The sequence below is a fragment of the Pelodiscus sinensis genome, chromosome 2 (assembly GCF_052426305.1).
Source record: "Pelodiscus sinensis isolate ZL-2025 chromosome 2, ASM5242630v1, whole genome shotgun sequence".
NCBI classification, from domain to species: Eukaryota; Metazoa; Chordata; order Testudines; family Trionychidae; genus Pelodiscus; species Pelodiscus sinensis.
Genome location: NC_143053.1, coordinates 59,905,819 through 59,919,547, shown reverse-complemented (window position 1 = coordinate 59,919,547; position 13,729 = coordinate 59,905,819). Strand labels below are relative to the sequence as shown.

The following is a 13,729-nucleotide window of genomic DNA, read 5'->3' as shown; positions in this document are numbered from 1 at the left end:
CTCTGGCTGCCCAGCTCTGACGTCAGCACAGGAAAAATGGTTGTAATACCAAAACCCTCATAAATAACTGACTTCCCTGCAGTTCCCTTTTGGGTCAGGACCCCCAATTTGAGAAACGCTGGTCTCCCTTGTGCAAACTGCTGCAGTATAGTGTAATGCACACAAGACCAGATTTCATAGTTCATTAAGTGTTTTTCATGACCATGAATTTGGTAAGACCCTAAGTAAAAGGACTGTCTGTCATAGTTCCCTTCCTGGGCTACCCACTAGGACTTCTGTGAAGGGAATCCAAGCTGCTGTGCTCTGAATCCTAAGGAGTGAGTTTAAACTTTGGAACGGAGTCCAACCTCTTCCCCAATCTCAAGTTCCCTAGACGCACACTCAGGACTCTGAGAACAGTCCCAGATAGGTGTCCTGATTGTTGGAACACACTGCCCAGCTATCTAGCTCCTCTGGCTGCAGCACTCACCCTCCAGACTCCCCAGTACTTCAACACACCTCTTTCCCAGAACTCCACCCCAAAGATGTAAAGCTGCTGGCAGGGGCGACATGCAGGAAGTCATGAGGGGGCACATGCCCCTTCAAACACCATGGGTGGGAGGAGCAAGGGGCTGGTCAATAGCTGACAGGGCCTAAACTTCTCGGCAGCCCAGGGGACTATCGGGGTGGGAGAAGCGGAGGAATGCAGTCCCAGCACACTCTGATTTCCCAGCTGTCACTCAGGGGAGTGGTGAGGCAGCCCCCCATCACCAGCAGGAAGCAAAGCAACATGGTGGGAGGAGCAGTGTGAGCTGGAGCCATGTTGCTCTGCTTCCTGTGCTTTGCTGATGAGTGCAGGAGGGCTGAATCCCTGCTGCTGGCTCCCTCCCCCGCCCTGCAGCCCTGCCAGTCCCCCAGGCTGCATTGTTCAGGGGGAGAGGGTTGGAGCAGAGATGGGAGGAGGCTGGGCTTGGGGTGGAGGCCTGGGGACCAGTAACATGGCTGGTGCCTTCCCCCTGTGATCCCTCCTCACCAGTCATCCCTGGCATCTGGCTTACAGGTTTCAGAGGAGTAGCCATGTTAACCTGTAACTTTAAAAACAACTAGTCCTGTAGCACTTTAGAGACTAACAAAAATATATACAGGTTGCACGTCCCAAAACCCAGAATTCTCTGATCTGGCAAAATTCATGGTCCAATAGGACCACGGATGTTCCAGGATCAGAGAAACCCCCCCCCCCCCCAGTAGCCTAGTGCAGGAGGGCAACCCAGGAGGGGCTGGGATGAAGCAGTGGATGGGTCTGGGGCTGTAATTGGTGGTAGCCCGCAGCAGCCCCCAACAGCCTGTGGAAGTGGGGCCAGAGCCTGTGCTCTCAGCAGCCTGTGGCAGCAGGGCTGGGACTGGCAGCAACCCCCCAGCAACACATGGCAGCATAGGTCCAGAGGCCCGAACAGCCCACGGAAGCAGGGCTAGAGCCCGCAGATTACCGCTAGGCTGGGACCAGAGCACCTGGCAGACTGACCAGGGCCAGAGCCAACCTCCAGCATCCGTGGCAGCATGGGCTGCTGGAGCTCAGCAGGCTGTCTGGCCGGGGCAGGAGCAGCAGGGACAGCAACTCAGGAGGCAGCCCAATAGGAGCTGGAGGTAGCTCCTCTCCCCTCCGCCCCCTCATAGTTGGCAAAGCCAGCAGCTGGGGTTGTAGCAGCGAATCTTCTCTAGTATGTTTAAAATCCGTGGTTCGGGACAAGTCCAGTCCCAAGGGTACTGGATAAGAGATGCTCAGTCTGTGTGTGTGTCTATAGTATATACATACATACACGTTGAACCTCCCAAATGGAGGACTCTCTGTTCTGGCAACATCTGTGGTCTAGTAAGACCACAGATATTGCTGCACCAAAGAACCCCAGAAGAGTTCATCTGCCTTGGGCGTATGCTCCCAGGGAATTCTCATCATTAGTGGGGTCAGGCGTCCCAGCCGGAGAACCTTGAGACCTCCCCAGCGGGGCCATGCAGCGACCCAGGAGCCCCAGGCAGGGAACCCTGGCAATGGGGTCAGGTGGCAGCTGAGAGTCCTGGCCCCAGCAGAGAAGTCCCTAGTGGCAGCAGGGATGGCCTGATGGCCCTGGCCAGGAAACCCTCCCAGTTAGTAGTGGGGTTGGCAGCGGCTGGGCAACCCTGGCTGGGAACCCTCACAAGGGCAGTGGAGCCGGGCCACAGCAATGGGGCAGGCAGCGGCTGGGTGGCCTCAGAACCGGGAAACCCTAGGAACCCCTGGAGGTACTGGGCCCACTAGTGGCTGAACAGGGCTGGCAGCCCTGGCTGGGGAACCTGGCAGCAGTGGGCGGGGAACCTCAGCCGAGCCAGCATTAGCAGGGCAGCGGCTGGGTGGAGAACCCTAGCCTTGAGAGCCCCAGGGAGAGGAGCAGGCAGCAGGACAGCCAGCAGTGAAGCATTGTCCCCTGGTCTGGCAAACTCCTTGGTTGGGGACTACTTAAGTCCCCAGGGTCCCAGACCAGGGAGGTCCAATGCGTGTGTATGTAATCATGAGCTCTCCTGGGCAAAACCCACTTCCTCAGATGAGCAGAGGAAGTGGGTTTAGCCCATCAAAGTTCATGATACTTTAAATATATATATATTTTTAGTCCTTAAGGTGCTACAAGACTACTCATTGTTTTCTGGCTTACAGTTTAACACTTTCAGGGGCATACAGCTGTTGTGAATCAGTCAGACTATACAAAGTGTATGTATACTAATATCTTCACGATTAAAGGTAAGAGCATAAACAATACTGTACAGATCATACAAAACAATAAAATATGCTAAACGCCACATCCTTCGCTCACTCATCCTTCCCATGGGAGATCTTAAGGGGACTACTTGTGTTCTAGCAAGCAGGATCCTCTGTTCCTTCAGCAACCTGCCTCATCTTAATCAGGTACAAGATGACTCTCCCCAAGTTTCCCCCTCAGGGTCTGTTTGTAGGTTTTTGCTGGGACTCTGGTCATCTGCTTCTTTTGTTCCCCTAGCAATTTTCCTTTATTCTCACACCCTTCTTTTGCCAGCAAGAGGCTGCGTCCAACCTGACACCCACCCTAAGTTTCCTATGGGAGCTAGCAAAGGTGGGAACATTAGTGCAAACACATACACACCCCACATTTTAATCACTATTTGTGTAAACATGCAATAATTTGGGAATTTTAAGAAAAAGCAGTCTAATGTAGGCCAAAGAGAACTTTCTCTGTCTTGTTTAATTTCACCACTGAAATTACAAATTTTGTTCTGACAGGGCTATTTCAAAGAGGTGTGTGTGTGTGTGTGTGTGTGTGTGTGTGTGGTTTTAGTTATATAATTTAATGAGAAATGTCTTTGATGTTTGGTTAGTTGCTTTAGAAATCTGATGGCAATTAATCCCATTGCTGGAGGGGAAAATAGACACTTTAATAGGATTTGAACCCTGAACATTTTAAAGCAGATATACTTTTGAATAGCTTACATTGTCATTTGTTAATAACTTGTATGTCTCTGGACATTCTACAGGCCACTAGAGAGCTCCCATGTTGTCCAATTAACCTAATAAGGATATATTGATAAAATACAAATGCATCTGACAAAGTGGTTTTTACCCACAAAAGCTTATGCCCAAATAAATCTGTTAGCCTGTAAGGTTCCACAGAATACTTCATTGTTTCTGCAGATAGACTTAACATGGTTACCCCTCTGAGACTTGAAATAGTGTCTAATTCAGTTTTCAATTATGATCTAAATTACAATATGAACAATTAATGAAAATCAGATGAACTTTTTGAGCAAAAATGTTTAAATATTTTCATAAAATGCTGAGTTTAGATTTGTACATTTTGGAAAATGATCAATTTTGACACTGACTAAAAATTGTTTTGAAGTTAACAAAGACTGAAAATTTATATGTAAGCAAAAAAACAATTACTCTATCACACAAATTGCTTTTAATCTTCATCTGCTTGTTGAAGAAAACTCTGGCTGGAATATAGAAAAATTCTTGTTCTTACTATTTGAAGGAGAATTGACTAGGTTCATCTCAGGATCCTGTGAGAGAGAAGCAAGGATTTGACTCAAATATTGGCTGTAGGAAGGATTAATAACATTAAACAATTTTGCTAAAAAAATCCATTCATCTTAAGTCCTTTTAAAACTATTTGTATGCACTCACATCAAAACTAAAAATAGATTAGAAGTTTTGTGATGCAGTGTTTTGAAACAAGACAAGTAGTGTTGACTGGAGCAACCTACAGTATATTCCTATCCCTCAAAACAATGTATATTAGCACTACTTTGCTTCCTGAAATTCCATGTAAAATATGAAACACAAACGTGTGTGTCAAAATAAGAGCCACTAATACTCATCTATGCATATTGTTTCTTTGTGTCCCATTGTTGAATAATCCATAATAAAATATTGGACAACAAAATGTTAACAATTGAAATTGTGATGTTTAACTATTGAGTTATCACTTTGAGCAATAATTAATGTAAATGGAAACATTCTTACTTTTTATATTAAGAAATAAAAATACAGCTACATATCACTATTTTTCTTTTATGTTAAAATCCATCTCAATTATTTATATGATCACAAGGACTTTTGATAAGGCTGTATTTTAATCTTAGTAGATGCTCTCAATACACTGGGGAAGCTCTGAAGCTGAGAGGTAGGACACTTCATGCATGGACTGGACACAGATTATATAATTTATGGTATAATGCACTGCCCATTAGATTATATAATTATGGTTGGAAAAGTGCCTATAGTATAAAATCTAAAAATGGTACTTTCTTAATCAAAAGATCAGCTCCTTTGTCACCCTACATCATCAGAGATATAGCTGCTTGCTTTCGTGGTGGATTTTTTTTTTTAATCATTACTGTTTCCTCCCATTATTGTATACACTCTGTAGACTTATATTAGAATGAGCTGGTTTGTCTTCTGGCTTGGAGAGTTCAACTGAACTGCCAATGGTGTTTCAACTACACACGTTTGCTGATGCCAGAACAAGTGTGACCATCTCAGATACCAGGCTAAATTTGCAGATGTGATAGTGTGGGAGTGGGAAGATTTTGTAGTGGAGCAAATTTGATATGAAGATCATTGATAAATTTGGGATTCCATAATTCCTTTCTTTGGTAGAGCTATGTTTTAGCTGGCCACCGCAAAACAATTTCTTCTCTCCAGAAGCTAGGCATGCTACTGCTACCACATTAAGATCCTAGTAGCCAGACAGTTAGGCCAACAGCTGCACAGGGCCCCTAGGCAAGGCAGTGGGGCTGTTCACAATCCTGGAAGGGGCAGAGCCTCAGGCGGAAGGGTCAGAGCTAGGGCTAGGCAGCCCTCAACACCACCCTAGTTGTGGTGTGGACTCTGGAGTAGTGCTGGGGATAGGGGACTTAGAGTGCAGGAGGAGGCTCTGGGCTGGGATTGAAAGTTTTTTATTGTGACAAGGGGATCAGGGCTGGGGCAGAGGGTTGCAGCAGGGGTGCTCAAGAGTGCAGGCTCTGGGCTGTGCTTTCCACCTCAAGCAGCTCCTGGCGGCAGCAGCAGCAGCATGTCTCCCTTCTGGCCATCTTCTGTGTGCTCCTCCCCCTCCACCCGCTTTGCAGCCATCACCCCTGCAGCCACTGGTGCTTGGGGCAGAGGCAGCACACACAGCTCTCTAGCTGCCCCAATGCTCCCTGCAGCTCCTGGGAATAGCGAGCCATGGCCAATGGGAGCTGTGAGCAGCCATACCTGCAGACACTTAGGTAAATAAAGCTTTTGGCAGCCTTCCAGGGGCTAACCCTGGTGATCCATGTCCAGTCCATGAGCCACTTATTGCCTTGCCCATCCCTGCCATTGCCACAACTTTAAGTGACACAATCTCTCCAACTAGCTTGAAGCTACTTCTTTTAGTGAAGCCTATTGAGAAGGCTGTTTCCAAACAAAGTCTTTAAGGCTCTTTCATCTCAGTGAATTTAAGCATAGATCTGTCTGGTACAGAAACTGCAGTGATGTTGGTGGTTTGTGTCCTATGGAAAATGGATGGAGAACATGTGTTCATGTTGATTATTTTATGCCTATCACCTGTTTTTGACATGTTACTCTAAGATACTATTTGCTGTACTTGTAGACCCTATGTCAGGGCTGCCGTTCTGATCCACCAAGAAGTGACCTGTTAATAGTTGTCAGAACTAGAAGTACAACTCTGGCATAGGACTCCAGTCTTGGGATCAGATTGTCAAAACTATGGGAATCCTGATTGATTCCCTTCTATTTAAACAAAGTAGAGGAAAAGGAAGGTAATTCCTGTAACTGGGTTTTCCCCTGCTAAGGGTTATATGGGCTTCCTCCCTCTGTACTACCTATTCCTGCTGCCTGACGCTGGCCTCTATGGTAACCTGACTTTGCTTGTCTCTTGTTGTTCTAAGTGCCCTGATCTGTTGGTTTTGGGGGGAATCCCAAAGCGTGTAATATTTGGAAACTGATGATCTACTTTGAGATTCCTCTCAAGCAGAGTTCTGACTGCTTCACTGTGAACACAGCTTGGAATACGTATTAGCATATGTGTGGAACACCGCTTTTGTTTTTCCATCATTTCTAATCCTACAAGTATTAAGAGTGGCTTACACAGTTACTAGGCATATATTTGGACTAGCCAGGTGAAACCAAGTCCAACCCAGACAAGATTATGGGAATCTACAGGAGGCATCCAGAAGAAATACTAGCAACCTATTTCCATCATTGCTTTGTGAGATTTATTGTTCCTGTTTCAAATTTGGGGATTGTTGGATTCCCCACTTGTTCCTAAATGTCCAGGTAATTAGTTGGGATGTTAGCAAACATTTATTTTTGTAAAAGTGTAACTTCTGAATTTCTTACACAGAGGGGCAAGTCAATACCATACTACAAAATATTAGAGAACATGTTGGGAATAATTCTTAATTGAGAAGGGGGTTGATTATGTCCTAAATCCTCTGTATCCCTAATTTCTGCTTCTAGAATACACTTAAAAATGCTGCATTTTAGTTCCTTGCTGCTGTTCATTTTGATTTTTAGCTCAGTCAGTAGCAGCAGCAGCAGGGAGTAATTTTAAGCGCATATTGTCAATACATATTGTTTCTCCTTCACAGTTATTTTTTAACTATTGCTTCTCACTCTGCTGGGGTTGGAGAAATATTCTGGAAATATTTTCTTTTTTATATACTGGCAATGTGTAAAATAAGGCAAGAACCTGAAAATGGAGAGGTATCCCATGATCATTGGGTGGGTGGGTGTGTGTGTATAAAAATAAATATAAGTAGAAGGTTCATGGCTGCAGTGCACTCTGATATACACATCAACAGTTACTGGTGTATATTCTAGAATAACTGAGTGCATAGCATGGGAGCATAAATAAGGAACACACTCTGACTTGAGGGGATTTACTGTGGACAAAAGATTAATGTGAATGTTGAAATGTGTAATCCAGTTCAAAGGGCAAGTTCAGTTTTGTATATGTCTTGATCTGTTAAACAATCTTCAATAAAGTCTCCTGAATAGACTAAAATCATAGTACTCGTCTGAACAATATCCATAAGGTTTTTTTTAAACTTAAAATTCCCAAATGTATTTCCTATTACATTGTTCAGAATATTTAAATTTGTTCAAAGTGAATAGCTAAATCTAAAGACATGAGAAGTGCCTCTAAGCCAGGGCTGGGCAAAATACAGCCCGTGAACCAGCTCCAGACTGTGCTGGATCCGGTCAGCATGGCGCCTCAAAGCCTCGCACATAGTTCAGAAAAGCAGCTGCAGGGCCCTGTTTAGTCTTTGAACAGTTGAGACCGGGGCAAGAGGAGGATAAACTTTGATTGCTGCCCCCGCCCCTAGCACAGTCCCATTGGCCATGAAGAACAGGCAGCACACACAATGTCCCCTTCTCCCCCCGCCCCCTGGGCTTGCATCTATTTACAGATACACATGGCCCCTGTAGCCTGCCTGAGAAACCTGCTGGGCTGATGGCTAAGAGTAGCCCTGGTAAGTCTCTTGGCCAGAGCCTGCCTCTGGCTCCCTAACTCCTCCCTCACCCCAGTCCTCTTTCTTCCCAGATGTTTCACCCCAATCCCCTGCCCCAGGTCACAACCCAAACCCCTGCACCCCAATCCCTTACCCCAAGCTCCTTTCTGCACCTAACCTCCATCCCAGACCCATTAATTTAATGGAAGAGTTCAGCCCTTGTCCATTTTCCAAATTCTTGGAGTGCCCTCACATAAAAAATGATTGCCCCCCCCTTTCCCTGTGCTAAGCTAAATAGCACATGGCATAGTTTTTGCATAATGAGAGGATTGACCCAGCCCTATGTGAGTGGTTGTGGTGTAAGTTGCTCTAATTCAGAGTGTGGTTCTCCATACCTATGTAAACCTTTGGCCCAAAAGGACCCCCACTTAGAGTAACGAGAGACCAACAACAGAGTCAATGGATCAGGGCCAAGTTCTCCAACAGTAGTGAAGGTGGATGGGCCACAACTGTGCACACATGGAATGTGTAGGGTCGAACGATTAGATCTTTATAACTGTTACCCATGCTTTCAGGAACCAACAGCATCTGGCAGAAAGGCTCCTGGGAGAGGTGTCTCCCAAAAATAATCCCCATGAGGCAGAGTAGTTGTAGCCTTGATGATCCCAACTTTCTGTAAGTCCAAAACCGACCTTAGAGGTGCATTCAATATCACATGGGATGTGTTATCACTGAATGACATGTGGTACATGATAGCTTTTGTTAAAGAACTCATACAAGATCATAATCACCGGTGTCAACAGGCCTATCTGCCACTAAGCAATCAAGTTACCAATACCATAGAAGGAATAACCTACTGCCATTCCAGTGATTAACCATGATACTGACAGGTTGGCCAACTTTGATATACTTTCAAAAGTGGCACTGCATTCTCTTCAGCCATGTTGTCTGAATTAGGAATGTTACATTGAGGTTAATTTACTAATCAAGTAGTTGATAGAATATTTATCAACAAATTGATTAGCCCATAGGGGAAGGCAGCCTGGCTTGCGGTGAGTCCGGGACCAAACCCTGCTGTGGCTCTGCAATTGAAAATGCAGTAGGGGTGGAGTGGGGGGGGGGGGAGGAGGAGAGAGGGCATTTTAAAACTGCAGAGCTGCAGCGGGGTTTGGTCCAGACATGGCGCAAGCCTGGACTGAGACAGTCTGCATGCCCAGCTGGCAACAGCTCCTGTCTGTGGGGATCCCAGCAGGGAATTGGGGACCCTCCATGGACAGGGGCTGTTTCATGGTAGCAGCCCCTGGTCACCCTTCCCCTGCGCTGCTGCCTCTGATAAAGGAAGCAGCGAGGGGTGTGTGCAGGTGGCACTGTAGAGATGATGCTGTGGGGAACAGACTTTTAAGCTGGCTCTCCCCAGCACTGGCTCCCTTCTCCACCCCTCCCCCGCCCCCCTGCTTCCCTTTGCTGCCTCAGAGTGGGATGGAATGCGAGTAGTCAACTTGTCTACCTGATAAGCGTTGGCTTATTGGGTAGTGAAGTAGTCCACTACTCACTTACATCCATAGCCTGAATGAGACAAACACCCCAGCACATGATTCTCATATTCTCCACTGTTGTGTAAAGGGTGCATGGATCAGAGCACAATGTGGCACACCCTATGGGACTGCCCTGCAGATTTGTAGCTGTGAGAACTTCACTACTCAATACCTAGTGTGGTGCCATCAACCATGGACAGTCTTCTGTAGACTGCATTTTTTTTATTGTATATCTTGGAAGAGATGTTAGAGCATTTTTCTCCATCCCTGCAGTTGCTGGAGCAAGTAGTTTCCAGTCCTGTCCAGGGTCTTCTCTTCTGCCCCTTCCAACTCCAGTTATGTTGTAGTACTAACCTTCCCTGAGCTGACACCTCTGTTCTGGAGGTCAGTCTCATGACTGTGTTTTTTGCTAATGAGTAAATAATTAACTCAAACTACTAGCTAGCTAAAAAAGCAGTACAATAAACTATTTTATGTGTGTAACACAACTGAATTACTTGACAATCTCAAGGGTGTAACAAGTTATTTTAACTGACAAATTCAGAAGTCCTTTCTTGCAAAGGGACTTCAGAATTAGAATAGTGGCAGGGTTTCTTTAGGTATTATTTAGGAACTAGTGACATGGAATAAAATCTTCACAGTTCAGAATAAATAAAAAGCAAACTGTTGCTAAAGGGTAGATAGTCAGGAGACACTGTAATATCCACTTTAAAATAAACACCAAGAGGAAAAAAGCAATTGTTCCATAACTGTTTACTTTGCCATTTTTAACAAGCACAGAAAAAGCAGAGAAACTGGGATTGTGAGTTGATTTGTAGCTGTTGTGTGCATGTATTAACGTCAATGTTTTGATTAACGTGTTGTATTTCAGTGCCAGACTTTCTCTGTGTTTTGGATGACTGTTGATGAGTGACAGCTTGGTGAAATATTTTCAGCGGGCAGATTCAAAAACAGGATATCTCAAATTGACGTATTTGCTGTGTAATCCACGATAAGACTGTTAAACATCATATCTAGTTGGGTTAAATCTAGGCTGGTTAAAAACACGGCATGGAAAAAATAAATCTGAACTAGGGTTAATAGAAACATTTCTGAGACTTTTAAGTTCTGATGGAAACAGTTTTGTTTGTTTGTTTTTTGTTTGACTGGCACTTTAATATTTCCCTACAGTGTTTCTGGAACCCAATGCATCTTTCTACATATCTTCCTCCAAACAAAGTGAAATGGACTAGGGAAATTTTACATCCAATCCAGGTATAATGTAAAGAGTACATTATAAATTGTGATCTTTGTTAAATTATAATTAAGAACAGGTATTTACACTGGTGAGGGACAAGTGGGTGAACATTATTTTATTGAAACAACCAGCTTTTGGGTGTGTGAGAGACACACACACAAATTAGAGCACCACAGAGATGATTTAGGTCTGGGTTCCTGGTGTCCCTTCAATCATTCACGTTAATAGTTACTGTTGAAAGAGACTTTTGCCTCTTAAGCTTTAACAAATTAACAATACAACTGTACCTATTTAATTACATTTTCTTAAGTTAGAAATTATATTCAGACACATGTAGATACTCATTTCAGTTTGTGGTTTAAGTCACTAATCAATGTAGTTGAATTAACACTTTCCCTACAACTGTTTCATGTAAGCCCTCATACAATTATGTTGATTGTTGGCTACCTGTATGGCTGACACGTTCTAATTTATTCCCATTTATAGAAACTAGTTTTTTTTTTCCTGGTTTTAGCCTGCTGTCTAATTTCATGTTCACCTGCATGTCTAGAGCTAGCAAACAGAATAAACAAGAACAATGGCATTGCTAAAACAATTTGAAAGCAGACCTACCTTTTAGCCCCAGTTCTGATATCCTTATGAGTTGCACCTGACATTCAGTGGGATTGTTTATAAATTAAAGTGTAACTCCTTTCCATTCGGATGTTGAAATTTATCACTTAAGTTTGGGAGGTATAAATAGTGTTTAAGCACACTTGTCTACAGCCACACTGCTTTAATAAAGCAGATGTAAAGAACCAGACCGGCAATGGTTCCTGCCCAAACTGGTGCCAAATTTACACAAAACGCTCTGAGCTTTCTACTATTAGGCTATGTCTACACCGTATGGGTGCATCTAGACTGGCAAGATTTTGCGCAAAAACTTGCCAGCTGTCTACACTGGCCGCTTAAATTTGCGCAAGAGCACTGACTTTAATGTACAAAACCAGTGCTTCTTGCGCAAATACTTTCATACTCCTGCTCGGGAAAAAGTCCTCTTGTGCAAGTATACTTGCGCAAGAGAGCCAGTGTAGACAGGGAAGAACTGTTTTGCGCAAAAAAGCCCCGATGGCTAAAATGGCGATTGGGGCTTTCTTCCACAAAATCACGTCTAGACTGGCCACGTGTGCTTTTGTACAAAAGCACTTTTTGCGCAAAAGCATCCGTGCCAATCTAGATGCGCTTTTGCAGAAATACTTTTAATGGAAAAACTTTTCCATTAAAAGTATTTCCGCAAAATCATGCCAGTCTAGATGCTGCCTATGCGTGTTCTTGTGCAAGTCAATTTACAGTAAAGCATCAGAAGAGAGGGCTTCTTGTGCAAGAGTTATTCCTCTCCCCACGAGGAATAGGGCAACAGCAGTTTCTTATGCAAGAAAACCCCTATGGCTAAAATAGCCATCAGTGCTTTCTTGTGCAAGAGAGCATCCACGCTGCCATGGATGCTCTTGCACAAAAGCACATGGCAGTGTGGACAGACTCTTGTGCAAGAATGTTTGTGCAAGAACTCTTGAGCAAAACAGTTCTTGTGCAAGAAGACTGCAGTGTAGACTTAGCCTTACAGAAGATTTTCATGTTAAAAGTAATTGATAGTTTGGGTGATTATCTTGCCTACTATCCTAGTCGGTAAATCATATAACTTGTGTTGCTAAATTGTGGGGGGGAGAAGGGGTGTGTATAAAAGTTGTCAAGGGGTAAACCTGAAAAATTAAAGTAGTTTTTCATCCCTATTTTAATCGAGTTGTCTTGCACTCTAAATCGTTTAACTTTTTGCCTAACATCCTTTTTGAGGATTATCAGTTTATTCGGCTTTTCCCCACTTATTTCTCTCGAGCTACAGGACCTACGTTTCCTGCTTTTATGTTTGAAGGCAGTAGTGGCCTACACGCAGCCTTTCTATACAGACCAGGTTCTCCTAACGAGTACGCTTCCCTAGCAGAGCTCTTCTCCCCTTGCTCCGCAAAGCTGTAGGAGCGCCCTGCCCCTGTTGCTCTTAATCCACCTGCGCCGTCTGAAGCTAGGACAGTTTGCAGCATGGCGTCCAGAGACGCAGCTGCGCTAACCTGGCGGGGCTGGCACAAGCAGGGAGCAGCAGGGCAAGAACCGGGCGACACGTGCAGAGAGGCCCGTCCCCTATAGCTGGCACTAAGGGAAAGGAGTCCGGGGATGGAGTAGGCCCGGGGTCCATGCCCGCCCCAAGTGTATGCGGGAGGGAGAGGAATGTGCTGCTCTCCAGGCTGGCGGAGGGGGAAGGATCGGGGCCCTGGAGCCGCCCTGCTCTGGGCACCAGCGTGCTGTACCGTGCAGGGCGCGGCTGGGCGCCTCCGCCCCACCCGCTCTGCCGGCGCCCGGCCCGCCCTCCACCTGGCGGGGCCACCTGGAGCCGCGGGCCCTGATTGGCGGGGCCGCTGCGTGTGGGCCGGGGGAGCTGCGGGCCTCGCTGCCTCCCCGAGGGAGCCAGGTGCGTGGGGAAGCGCTAGCCTGGCGTCGGGGCTGCTGCGCCCGGCTAGGCTGGGGGGGGAGGCGGGCTGGGGCTCCGCCCGGCCGCCCCGGGGGTTAACTCCGTCTCCGCCGGGCGTTGCGTTGGCCCGACGCCCTGGGGCGGGGCAGCTGCCTGCCCAGTGCCAGGATGCGCGGTACGGGATGAGGGGCAGCGCTGGGGGTCCTCACTGGCCCCCTCCAGAAGGGGGTTGATGCTCGCGGGGAGGGGTAGGTGTTGTGCCTAGTTTTTCTCCTCTCCTGTAAGGATATTTTAATGCCCCCTCCCCCTTTCCCCATCCGGGGAGCGCGTTCCTGCGGGCGGGCTGGGGCGATGCGTGGCTCATCCTCAGAGTCCGTGTGTCTGGCGGGTGTGTTGGGCTCCAGCGCAGAAGATGCGCCTGACCCAGCCGCAGCGCCTGGGGAGCTCCTCCCGCTTTAGTGTGGGGTGCAGTGG

At 46.2% G+C, this 13,729-nt stretch overlaps 1 protein-coding gene and 1 long non-coding RNA gene across 22 annotated transcripts in view; one reads left to right on the top strand and one right to left on the bottom strand.

Moving 5' to 3' along the window:
* The window catches only part of SGK3 (serum/glucocorticoid regulated kinase family member 3), an 85,312-nt gene that overhangs the window by 11,414 nt on the left and 60,169 nt on the right, over window positions 1–13,729 (top strand). For 12 of the 20 annotated variants that reach the window (XM_075920589.2, XM_075920599.2, XM_075920591.2 and 9 more), the window contains exon 2: window positions 10,689–10,772. The exons of 5 other annotated variants lie outside the window; for them this stretch is intronic. The gene's annotated coding sequence lies outside the window, so the exon portion shown is untranslated. Of the gene's footprint in view, window positions 1–10,688; window positions 10,773–12,049; window positions 13,256–13,291; window positions 13,431–13,729 lie in introns of those variants that run through there. 3 more of the 20 variants (XM_075920601.2, XM_075920595.2, XM_075920600.2) reach the window with 2 other exon arrangements.
* LOC142827044 (uncharacterized) overlaps window positions 1–13,729 on the bottom strand; it is a 56,336-nt gene that overhangs the window by 8,935 nt on the left and 33,672 nt on the right. The window contains exon 3 of one of the 2 annotated variants that reach the window (XR_012901416.2): window positions 3,911–4,044. The exons of the other annotated variant lie outside the window; for it this stretch is intronic. This is a non-coding gene — a long non-coding RNA (uncharacterized LOC142827044). Of the gene's footprint in view, window positions 1–3,910; window positions 4,045–13,729 lie in introns of those variants that run through there. 2 annotated transcript variants of the gene reach the window in all.